General features: G+C 37.9%; 1 protein-coding gene across 2 annotated transcripts in view; it reads left to right on the forward strand.

The window, feature by feature from the left end:
* Positions 1-6,307: 6,307 nt before the first annotated feature.
* The window catches only part of LOC143031057 (uncharacterized), a 15,053-nt gene continuing 7,872 nt past the window's right edge, over positions 6,308-13,488 (forward strand). Inside the window, exons 1-2 of one of the 2 annotated variants that reach the window (XM_076194432.1) lie at positions 6,308-6,690; positions 7,167-7,253. The gene's annotated coding sequence lies outside the window, so the exon portion shown is untranslated. Of the gene's footprint in view, positions 6,691-6,723; positions 7,047-7,166; positions 7,254-13,488 lie in introns of those variants that run through there. The other variant, XM_076194434.1, reaches the window with a different exon arrangement.

The raw sequence follows: 13,488 nt of genomic DNA on the forward strand, positions 1-13,488 counted from the left end.
TTACTATTTACCTGTTTGTTTATTATTTAACTATACCTATGCATTTATTTATGTATTTTATTTATTTACATTATTATAGTTTTTATTTTATTGTTTTATTATTATGATTTTTTTTCGCATCCGACCTAGATATGGATCAAAAGGTCTCCTGTCGGCATGCTCCGCCTTTGTAATCCTTTGTAATTACGCAAAATATGTCCATATCTGGTGTTTGGGTTTTGATAGGATTTTAAGTTACCTTATTTTGAATTGGTGTGTCATACGGGCTTTTACCAATTTGTTTTCGAGAGTGCCTTTTGTTTATCTGTTTACTCAACCTATTTTTATCCACATTATGCAAAATACTTCCTATTTCTGGTATGGGGGTTTTGATAGAATATTAGGTTATCTTATTTTAAATTGGTGTCTCTTATGGGCTTTCACCAATTTGTTTTCGTGAGTGACCTGTGTTTATCTGTTTTCTCCACCTTTGTTTATCCACATTACACATAAACTAAATGTTAGTATTTTAGTGTTGTTCTGTCTCATGTGATAATTTTTTTTGTCCTCTGATTGTTAACTTTCATTTAGATAAAATATTTAATTGTTCTATTTACCCAAGTTCTTTCATTGTTATCATTTTATTTTGTAAATAAAATTGTAAAACAAAACTATCTTTTTCGTTCCTGAAGAAAATAAAGTAAGAATTTAGTTATACTTTAAATATTTCCAAACCTCAAAAAAAGGTAACAATATGTACATCTACCAAGGGTTTTTTTCCCCCTTTTAAGGGAGGTAGTCAAAGTCAAAAGTATAATCCACTCCCACCTATTCCATCCCCACATACTACACTCCCATTCACCACCCCTCCCTCTTTTATTGGCTCCTCCAAGATGATGGGTTATCACTGCATCTCCCTCACTACCCTGGTTAGAAGAATGCAGCAAGAAACAACATATCCACAGCAAGGCTGCTTCATTTTAAAGGCAACCTCCCCCTTCCATCTCATGCAGAAAATGTGTAGATATTTTGATGCAGCTTGAAGGGATTTCTCCCCAAAAATATACTAACACAAAAACACTCACATTTGATAATCATATTACCTTTGGTCTACATATAAATAACTGAATAGTGGAAGTAAACAAGAGCATAAACCTTGAAAAATCTATCAGAAACATTGACTTTTGCCTACAGAAACTCTAATAACCATCTTCAAGGAGTACATAAGAACTATACTCAATTTCACCTGCCAACAATCAGAAAGGTGAATACAAGGAACTATCAAACAACATAGAATGGAGAATTGAATGTAGTAATAAGATGCATCAATTGGACACCTTCAAATGGAATCCAAAATCCTCTCCATGGAACAAGTGTAAATGACAAAAACAAAGTTCTATGCCAGAACCCTGAATGCCATACACTCATGTCACACCACTCAAGCACCACCAGCTTCTTGACCTCATTATTATATGACCTCATTATTATTTTTATTTGTTTAGAACTATCAGTCTATATTACAACAGTATAGTATTTATAAAACAAAATCAAATAATATTTGTTATACAATTGACAGTATGTAATGAAGAAATATGAATTAGACAATTGTAAGGATAGAAAGAATACAATTAACTCCTGACAAATTAGAAATTGGTATGTTATAACACATTTGTAAATGTTCACCATAAACCCACTATCGGAGAAATAACATCGGAAGTACAGGAAAAACTGTATATTTTGACTACTATCCATAGTCCTCTTCAGCAGAATAGTTACAAGAAGTTAGAGTACAGGTATAAATGAAGTAGGGGTACAGAAAAAGGGTTGGGGAAAGTGGGGGGACTCGGGTTACATGCCCTTGGTATGGTTGGGTCAAGGAAGGACAGTTGGTGGTATTTTGTCAAGAGCGGTCGGACACAACAGATGTTTCGGAACACACTCAAGTAGTCCTTGTTCTACAGTACGTATTGAATGGAGAAACATTTGAGCATTTTTTTTTTTGGGGGGGGGTTCCATATTCCAGAAAATCATATTGCAGATTTCATATCAAAACGTATTCTAGAATAAGTGGACATAATTCCCCAAGGAAAGACAAAAACTGATAACTCGGACATTTGATGGTGCAAATGTCATGAAAGGCAAAGAAGCAGGAGTTCAAACAACAACAAAACTAGTTTATAGTAATGCACGTTTTATTCACTGTTATACATACAATCTAACAAGGAGAAATGCAACAATTATTATACGAAACGAAAGAATAATTTTCTCTTATATTCTGGCTATTACAACATTCTTCTCAAGATCACCGCAATGTGTGTCAATTCTCAAGAAGCATATGGATGTCAGCATACCACGTCCATCCTCTACAAAGTGGAACTTCAATGTACGGACCATAAACAGAATTCATGAAAATTTGCAACCTTTAAAAAAACTACCTTATTAAGATTCAGTCAACATTAAATGCAGAATTTTTTGAATATCTAAATGATGATAATTTCAAGTTTTGGTCAGAACTTTTTCATCAGATTATGCCTCATGTTGAAATAATTTACAACTAAATGCATTCTCGAGAAAATTGTTTAAAGCTAATGACTATATAACAAATTTCAAAACTGCTATTTTAGAATTCGGAAACTCAAAGTACTGTGAGATTCCTTCAAAGACACTTATGGCAGAAGCTAAGGAAGTGTGTAACTGTATATGTGTTGATATAATGGGCAGATATTCTTCCACTAAACGCTTAAATTGTTGAACAAAAAAGGCTTCACTAGTTTTAAGAATTAATTTCCTACAGATGAAATAGTGCTGACCACTAAAGCATATCCCATGATTGACAAAGAAAAGCTTGAAACTGAACTAAAAGTAGTTTATTGTACATCTAATATTCATGAATATTGCAAATTAATTGAGCTGCTGAAATTTGTATTGGAAAATAATCTAGATGTTTTTTTTAGTGTGTAGTGTTCTGGTGTGAGGAGCAACCAAGGAAGGAAATCAAAGCAGTGGTCTTTTATTATAGGGTGAATCAGGCGAGATTGTGGAGAGCCTCAAGTCCAGAGCTGGAGGTCCTCGATCGGGTGTTAGGAGAGAGAGAGAGAAGGTCTTGGAGCTTGTAGGTCCTCAATCTGATGGTGGTGAGGCTCTTCTGAATTCTGAATTCCTAGGAAAGACCACCCGCTTGCGCGGGATCGGTTTTTGTGGGAGGGGAAGAATGTCTGTAAGAAAATGAAAAGATAGTAGCGTATAAAAGAGGGCTATTGCCACCGGGCGAATTAGCGAGCGATTAGGGGCTGCTGGTGGTCGTGGCTCGGGAGAAATGGACTGGGAGCTTGGACGGCGGCGTCAACGCCGGGAGGAAGAGCAGATTATATCACCAGAAGTTCAGAAAATGGTAGGAGACGTAGTTGTAGAGAAAGGTGGAAAAACGGAAAAATCTTTAGTGGGAGGTAAACTGAAATGAGAATATGTAGTATAAGAGAAAGAAAGGAAGCTAATTTTAGTCGAAGAAAAACTAAGTGTAGATGTTTGTGCGTGGGACGTGGCTATGTTCGTGAGAGGTGTGTGTGTGTAACTTACGGGAAGTGAGTAGATTTCACTTCCCGCGTGTAGAGGGCGTTCCTGATTAGCCCCAGGTAAGGCACGAGAACTCCTGTTTTACCCCAGGTTGGGTTTGAGCTGTTTGTATATTCTTGTAGCCTGTCAGTTAATGGGCTACATGCGATATTATTATCATTATTATTCTGGCCTCCGTTGGCAAGAGACCGTCTTTTGAACACTGGTAGCGGCTCACAGTCAGATCCCGGTTTCTGGCTAGTCTTCTGATTGGTCGCCTTCCCTTTGGCTATGGGCCAATTGCGAGCCCTGGTGAGTTCGCGCGCTTCCGCTCGCGTTCATGACGTCATCAGTCCCGTCTCTGTCTGCATGGGAGACGGTTGTCTTGGATCCGGTCGGTGTTAGATGAAGTACTGCCACTATAATCGTATAGTTTTTTGTCCATATTGTATTGATGATTTTTCTAAGTTCCGCTTCTTTGTAGGCTATTTGTTTGTCGGAAGCTGACATTTGTAAGCACAGTAAGTGAAGTTGGGAATAATCAGCAAGGTTATTAGGCGTGGATATTTTGGTGAAAAGGTTTGAAAGTTGTACTCGTAAATGCTGAATTCTATCTCGAAATTATTTAAGTTTAGTGTTTGTATATGCATAAATACTTTGTTTTTTTGCCAATAAAAATACGTTTTGGCGCAGTATATGTTGTTTTTGGTGTTTACACAATCTGAAGCGAAATTAACTTAATTTTTTCTCTATGTTGTATCGTGTCTTCGTATGTTAGCTGGGAAAGAGAAACCCTTGTCTAGTGGTCTGAGGAATTGCTGAACTATAAATCTTTGCAGTTATGTGTTCATTAAGTTTTAATATGAAACTTGGGTTGTCGGGTAGCTCGGTCGATCTCCAGCTCGGGACATCGCCAAATTGGCCCATCGACTGCGCTAACCAGAGTGAAGAAAGAACATGAGGAGAACCTCGAAGTGTGGGCTTCAGGGTCCCCCCTTCGTGCGAAAGAGTTGCACGGAACTCATCACCTAGGGGTCGATAGGTCATTGTTCCTGGCAAGGAAGGTTGACCCGAATATATCGAGGGAAGAAGTACGGCAGGCGGTGAGAGCGTGCGCCCGATGTCAGTCCATAGACCCCGCCCCCAGACCGCACTCGGCGGGGTAACTTAGCGCGGGAGAAAACTGGAGGCGGCTGGCGGTTGATGTAACCCACTATCGGGGAACCAGGTACCTGTCGATGGTCGATTGCGGGCCAGGACGGTTCAGCATCTGGCGAGAACTGAAGGCGGAGACTGGAGAAGAAACTGCACGGGTGATGAATGAGATATTGTTGAAACGGGGCCCAGTGGATGAAGTCCTGATGGACAACGGCACAGCGTTTCGGTCGAAGGCGATGAAAGGGATGTTGGACAAGTGGAACACAAGAAACTTCTTCCGGGCAGCTTACCGACCAAGCGAAATTGGGATAGTAGAAGGACACCATCGTACAGTTAAGTCCATGGCCGAGAAGGCGCGAGTACTACCAACGGAGGCAGTTTTTTATATAACATGTCCCCCAGGTCAGGCCAAAATGACGGTTCGGTCCCGCAAAGAGCCGTATTTGAATATAGTTGGCGGCATCCCAAGAAGGGGCAGGGGCTACCGGCCAATGCTGAAGAAGTCCCAGCCTCAGTGCAGGTGGGGGAGGAGGTATGGGTGAGGCCAAAGGATAGGAAGTGCACGTCACAGTGGACGAGAGGGATAGTGACGGAGGTGAATTCGCGGAACAACGTCTCTGTCGAGGGAGTGCCACGGCATATCTTGGATGTTCGGCGCGTGGTGAGTGAAGGAGAAGACGAGGAGGAGAGTCACGGAGTGACGGCGAAAGAGGGGGCGGTGTCACGGAAACCCCACCGCGACAGGCGTCCCCCACAGTGGCTACAGGACTACGAAGTAGGAGATGAAGGAGACGAAGAGTAGGTTGACCTCGAGATCAAAGAGGTGTGTGGTGTGAATGTAGTGTATGTGACGCGTGTCGGTAGTTGATAGCTAGGCCCACGGGTGTGTGGATGTGTGTGTGCGTGGGGGAACGAGGGAAACCCACAAGGGGAGTTTTGCTAGAAATCAAACGGCAGGGAAACTAGTTTAAGGATCGTGCCGTGTGTACCAAAGGAGGGTTAAGGACCGGCCCAGAAGCAGCCCCACGCACGGGATTTGCAGCGGAAAAACAAGTATACCTTTCCCAAGTACAAGAAACATGACTACTCCCAACTCGAGCAGCACAAAATAAATTATTTTGTAACAAATATGTTCTAGAGGAGATCATCATTATTGGTAATTGAGAAAATGAAGATGTATCAGTGAGCACTCTGATTCAGTTTTCTTTCCCAGACCAGTGCCCCCCCCCCATTCCCCCTTAAATCTCAAGGGTTATTTTTATCTCTTTAAGTGGTTGGAGGATTTTCGTATGCTTTTGAGGATTATTTTAAGATAAGGCACTTAAATTTATTCACTTGAATAAGCGCCAGTTTGCAATCTAAGAATTGGCATCTGGTTTAAATACAAAAAGCAACTATACTGTTAAATATACACATATACATATAAGCTTTGAAATGAATTAGATTAGGTTAGCTTAATTCCTTATAGATTATAAATAAGTTGTGAATAAAAACCTCAAGAATAAACACCTGTCTTTTGATCAATTCAATAATAAGTTACCTCAGTTGGTTTATCTTGAATTTATATGCTTTTGGAAAAAGCAAGCCCAAATTATTCAATTGAAAACGAAAGAAGCGGAGTTCCTCAAAGTAGAAGCAAACTTTGCTATAGCATAATAGCATGACATGTTATTGTGCAGGAAAATCCCTTGTGGCTAAATTAATCTATACACCTCACTACACTTGATATTTCTGTGAAAAATATCCACATTTATCGACTGTTTTGATGGAATCCAACTTATTTCAACCCTTCAAAATGTCGTTTGCTAAACACTGCTGGTTTGGATAATGTCGTAGTGACTCACATTATGAGGCTAAACTGCATATTAATTAAGGATGTTACATGACTCGTATTCCCAAACCATATTTGTACATTGAAAATGTCAGTGATGGGTTTGAGCATATGGACGGGAGGGTTTTTACCAATGAACAAATGAAGAAAGACATATGCAGCAAACACATGTAAGTGAATCTGGTTCAACTGATGATCATACTACGTCTAAGCCTGCCATTTCAAGCCAGAGCAAGTTAGTCCACCAAGCACTAAAACAGAACAGTGTTATCCAGTTCAAATACTATTTATCCATTCATTGTCAACTACAGACCTTTCAGGCTCTGTATTTACCTAGTATTTTACCAAAATACAACTAGGCAAATACAGAGCCTGAGAAGTTAAAGCCAGCTCCTCACTCTCATGCAGAACTGTATGCAGCAGGTGATGTTGTTGAAAGCTGAGCTGTCTACACTAAAGTTCACAATGAATGGGCATAAGGAAAGAATGCCACTTTCACAGATGCAGTTCTTATTTATATCATTAGGTAGCTCCCATAATTTTGAGTTTTTTGAAACCCATAACTAAATACTAATTAATAGTAACATCAATAGTGGTTTATTTAATTAATTTATTTTATTTATTTTTTTGTTTTTTTGTTTGGCAGGGGTTGCAATACATCAAACCTAAAAACTGTTTGAAAAATGCTGCCAGTGCTGGGAGCAGAGAAAGCATAAAATTCTGCTGTCTGCAGGTGTGTACAATTTTTCATACTGGCCTATTATTAGTAAAGAAAAATTTGTAAATATAAAGTTGTTTGCCAGTCTCACAGATGCAGTTCTTATCTATACCATACTCCTATTATTCTGAGTATTTTGAACCCGATTATTATCACAATTTAATAACATCAATAGCAATTTTTTATAAAGTTATTGTATTTTTGACAGGGACTGCCACACCTAACCTCTCATTTTTAAAGTCAAGGTTCAGAGTATTTGTTTCCTCATATCATTAAGTGTCACACTTATGTCCCTTGCTCTTGATGTTCTATGAGTAGGGATGCTGCTTTATTAACTATAAAATATTGGGTGTGGTATTTATTGTATTTTTGTCAGGGGCTGCCACACCTAACCTCTCATTTTTAAAGTCAAGGTTCAGAGTATTTGTTTCCTCATGTCATCAAGTGTTACACTTATGTCCCTTGCTCTTGATGTTCTATGAGTAGGGATGCTGCTTTATTATCTATAGAATATTGGGTGTGGCATCTCATCCAATCAATGGGGCTAGCACCGGGGTTCTTAACCTTTTTTCTTCAATTCCCCACTTTTTAGTGAGCCAACTCTCCATTTCCCACCACAGCATCGGTCTTTGACATTCGATTTTAACCCATGCAGTGTTTAGTATGTAAATATACACTTTGCTTTTTTGTGCCATTTTGCGGCCCTTAATTTTTGTTTGCATATATTAGATAAAGAAACAAAAACACATTGATTAAAAAAGAAAAAAAAAGACAGTGGTTCCTCTGTCCGACCGGTCATTCCCCACTTGGCAACTCCGCCATTCCCCACAGGTTAAGAACCACTGGGCTAGCAGAAGTGGCCAAGATGGAGACATAACTTTCTATCTTGTTTTGGCCTTGTTTCTGCCGCGACACTTCAACCACTGCTTCAATTGAATGACAGAATTACAGTCAATGTATTGAGTGATCTTAGCTTTAGGGACATTGTCCTCAAACACTAAAACCTTTGGAAATGGGTTGCATGATGACATTACTCCTTTCAGTACCACAGCTTTCAGTACCACATGTTGGTAGTTTACCCAGCTACCAAGAGACAGTGAGGTAGCTATGTCATCTTTGCAGTTTGCTTTTGTTAAAAGAGTAATATGATAAATGCATAAGTAAGATGAAAACATAATGATATAGAAATAAATAAATAAGGCCCATAAAGAACAAGGATACTAGACATAAATCCAATTATGTCAAGCAAAATAAAATATGAATGACTCCAACCATACATTACAGCAAAAGTTTATAAATCATAGAAATATTGATTAAGGTATGCCATGCACTTGCTGCTGGCATATTTAATACCAATGGCTGAAAGTATACTCTACCAGTTGTTGATTTTCACTGATGCTGCCTTTGTGACAGTTTGAGAATCAGAAAATGACTAGTAACCTTACTCTGTGAGAAAACTTTAGTATTTCATCATGGAAATGAATTCAGAATGAACCGTTCAATTCCATTTGATATTATTGTACACGGTATTGACTGAATAAGTCTTGTGTGGTCAGAGAGCTACAACTAAATGACAACCTAAGACCAGTCAGGCAACATTCTTTCATAGCTGGAGACTACTCTGTTGCAAGTGGCTTTCAACTTCTGTCTGTCCTTTATGTTGTCTTCCCTTTACCATCTCTATAGTGCTGTCTCTTTAATACCATGTCCCAAAAATTAGAATTGCTGGATGTTGTAAATGGAAACAAAATATTTGTACAATCTTTCCTTTACTAATCCTATAATATTATCTCTTTAATAGGATAGTGTCCCCCCCTCTCCTTTCTCGCTCTCTCTCTTTCTCTCTCTCTCTCTCTCTCTCTCTCTCTCTCTCTCTCTCTCTCTCTCTCTCTCTCTCTCTCTCTCTCTCTCTCAATATATATATATATATATATATATATATATATGTTGACAATCATTAGTACCACATTTGTATGCAGAATATACCTCAATTACAACAATTTATATTGCACAATAGCAAATACAAATTTAATAATGTTGAATTGGTTTGTTATTACTGACCTATTCTGAAACTGAAACCATGATCAAAATACACTAATATAACTTCACCAAACCAAACTTTTTTGGGAGCAATAATGGCCATCCCAGACCACTCAGCTAACCAAAGATACATACTATTTTGAATTTTACATTTTACAAAAATATTTTGCAATACATACAACATAATCTTGGGTCTTTGGATTGTTCAGTATTATCATATTGTATTATAGCAGTAGAGTACTTTTCAAGATTGGAAAATGATAAGTTGTGGTATCTATTTCATAAAGCATATTTGAAGATGATAGTATACATACATATACCAAGGACTTTTTCCCTCTTACAAGGGAGGTAGCCAAAGTCAAATGACATAATTCCTCTCCCATTTCATCCCTACCCACTCCACTTCCATTTAACATCCCTCCCTCCTTCCCTCATGACTTCTGTGTGATGGGGCATCCCTGCATCTTGCCCATTGCCCTGGGCCACAAGCAATGCAGCAAGACACAGCACAGCCACAACAAGGCCTCTTCATTTAATCATTGATGCCCCCTCTATCTTCTCATGCAGAAGACAGAGTGAAATCCCTTTGGGCTGCATCAAAATAACATTCACATATAACCACTCCCTAACCTCCCCTCATCCCTCACCCACCCTCTTCCCTGCATCACAGCATGATCCACACACAACCATTCTCCACTCACCCCTGTCATCTGCCTTTTCCCTTCCTTCCTCAACACCCCTTTTACCACATCCATCCATCGCATCCTCAGTTGCCTTCTCATGACTCCATCCACCTGTACCTTCCACATTTCTTTTACTTTTTACTAATCTTTCTTCACTCATTCTTTCTGTGTGTCCAAACCATCCCAATACTCTTCCATGAACCCTATCTCTGAACTCCTTTTCCACCCCCTCTCCTCCATACCTCCTTGTTTCTCACTTTGTCCAACTTTGTAACCCCTACCATACTTCTCAGACATTTCTTCTCAAACACATCTCTTCCTCTTTTATGTTCACTGTTCCATCCCATACAGTGCTGTCTGCACAATCACTCCATCATACAATCTCCTCTTAGCATCCATCCCCAAATGTTTATTTCTCATTACACTTTTTAACCCCCAAGGCAATTACTTGCTTCTTTCAATCTATAATCTACCTCCACCTCTACTCCTCCCTTTCCTGCCACATGCAACCCCAAGTATATAAAGCCATCCACTTCCTCCAGCCTCTCTCCTTTAATGCTCGCTTCCAAAATACTGTCATCCTCATCTTATGAGGATGAAGTGTTATGAAGTTTATGAGAAATAAATATCTAATGTGTGACATCTCCAGTTGTATGAATGGGCAGAGTTTCTTCATGTTTGTTTAACACTATCAAGCTAATTATAGCAATATAGTATTTCAATAAGGTGAGCAATAGTATGTACACAAAGATATATTTAGAATAAATCTTAAGCATGTAAATATTTTTCTTTTGCTAAGCACTAACAGAGTGTATTGGTATACGAGTATGTATTTGTATTTACCTAGTTGTATTTTATGGGAACAGGAGCTATGCTCGTGGTGTCCCATCTTCATATCTCATTTTATCTAGCCTGTTTTTAAATTCGTGTATCGTTTTTGCACACACCACATTTTCATCTAACTTGTTCCAAACGTCCATTACCCTGTGGAGAAAGCTGTTCTTTTTCAGGTCTCTTCTATAACTGTCTTGATTTTCTTTCTGTGTCCTTTTGTATCTCAAATACCCCATTTTATTAGATCCTCTCTATCAATAATTTTTATGCCTTTCATGATTCTATAAATAGTTATCAAGTCTCCTCTCTCTCTCTTCTTTGCTCTGATGTCTATAGCTCCAGTTTTGCTAGTCTCTCCTCATATGATAGTTCTGAGAGTGTTGTTGCCAATTTTGTAATTGCTCTTTATATTCTTTCAAGTTTTTATACATTTTTTGTACTTGGTGACCACGTCATTGCTGCATACTCCAATCTTGGTCTTATCAAAGTGACTAGTATTTTCTTCACCATTTCTTCATCCAGGTATGTAAATGCCACTTTGATCTTATCAAGTTATAAGTTTCTCCAAAAATTTTGTTTATATGTTTCTCAGGGAACATATTATTCATAATAATGACTCCTAGGTCCTTTTCATTTTCTACTTTTTTTTATTTCTTTCTCTCCCAATGTATATAATCCCACTATTCTTTTTTTGCTTCTTCTAAATTCTATTATACTACATTTCTTCATATTGAATTCCATCTCCCACTTCCTACTTCATTCCCATACTTTATTGAGATCACTCTGCAGCGACTCACAATCTTCTACAGTGTTCACTTTTTTCAACAATTTTGCATCATCCGTTAAGAAGCTCATATAACTTTCAATTCCTTTATCCATACCATATATATAGCAAACATTATTAGGGCCAGAATTATTCCTTTCAGAACTCCATTAATCACTTCATCCCAATTAGAATGTTTGTCTCTTATCACCACTCATTTTTCTTTCATGCAAGAAATCTTCCATCCACTTCAGCAGTTTGCCCTGTATTCTTCCTGCAGTTTTTAATTTCTTTAGCAATTTCTTATGTGGCACCTTATCAAAAGCTTTTTTCAGGTCTAGAAATGCACAATCAGCCCATCCATCTCTTTCTTGTATTACATGTATTAGCCTTGAATAGAAACACATCAATTTTGTGACGCATGATCGTCTTTGTCTATATCCAAACTGCCTTGGATTTAGTACATTGTTTTTTTCCAAATGCCTTACCCATCTAATTTTGATCATTCTTTCACAAATTTTAGCTACTGTACTTGTAAGAGAGACCGGTCTTTAGTTAGTAGGGTCTGCCTTGTTTCCCCCTTCATATATTGGTACTATATTTGCTCTTTTCCAATCCTCTGGAACTTTTCCTTCTTTCAATGAACTCCTTATTAGACTATGTATTTTGTCTGTTAGTTCATTCCTACATTCTCTCAAAATCCAGTTTGCCATTTCATCTGGACCATGCAATTTTCTAACATCAAGATTACTCAAGTGATTAAATATTTTATTCCGTGTTACTTCTACTTCTTTTATAAGGGGGACTTTTCCCTTCCACTCGACATCTCTAGGTTGTATGTTCTCCCTAGTAAACACTGATTTAAAATGCTTGTTCATAATTTCTGCCATTTCTATTTCCTGTGTACTCAACTCCTCCTTGTCATAGTTTCTCTAATCCTTGTGTGTTTTTCAGTTTGTTGTTTACAAATCTGTAAAATAGTTTTGGTTGATCACATTTTTCTATGACATTTTTTTCGTATTTTCTAATTTCTTCTCTGCGCACTTGTACATATTGATTTCTATAACTAGTATATATTTTCCATTTTTCAGGTCTCTTGTCTTTTTATCCAAGCTTTATTCTCTTTGTCTTTTAACTCCCTACATCTTTTGTTGTGTATCCTCTTTCTTGTTTTTGTCTTGGAACATACTTTTCCACTCCTTTATGAATTTTTTGGTCAAAATATTTCATTTCTCTTCTACTGTTGTTTCCTCCTTGTGTATCCTTTCCCAGTCTGCTTTTTGAAAGAATTCTCTTATTTTATAAAAAAAAAAAAAAAAATCCATATATCAATCTTCCCTTTCTATATTGTTCATTTTTTTTTTCCATATATTTTTCCTCATTTGGTTCCAGCTCAACCAATATGTGGACACTTTTACTTATTGGTGTCTCATATTCAATCTTGTCCACTATTTCGGGTTCTGATTTGATTATTATGTCCAGTTTTGATGGTTCTTCTTCATTTCTATACCTAGTATTCTCTTGTATCCATTGTATCATTGTATGTTCTATAATCATATCAAGTAGTACATTTCCCCATAGGTTGTCTTCACCCTTCACTTTCATCTCTTCCCAGCAGATTTCTTTTCAATTAAAGTCACCCATTATAACTATTCTTCCTCCATCTTCCATTATCTTATTTAGTGTTATCCTTGTGTCTTTTAACAAATTTTTGTGTTCTCTCTCTTCTCATGAAGCCGTTTTAGGAGGCACATAATTTACTACAAACTTCCTGCTCTTCCCATCCCTGTCTTCCACTTCCATCATAATCATCTCTATTCTTTCCATATGTGACATTCCTCACATTTATATCCTTCTTAGTCAGGAACATAACTCCACCCCCTTGTTTTACCTCTCTGTTTCTAATCTAGTAACTATAAGCACTATGTCC

This window comes from Oratosquilla oratoria, chromosome 12, assembly GCF_046742065.1.
Source record: "Oratosquilla oratoria isolate Oo_2021 chromosome 12, ASM4674206v1, whole genome shotgun sequence".
NCBI classification, from domain to species: domain Eukaryota; kingdom Metazoa; phylum Arthropoda; class Malacostraca; order Stomatopoda; family Squillidae; genus Oratosquilla; species Oratosquilla oratoria.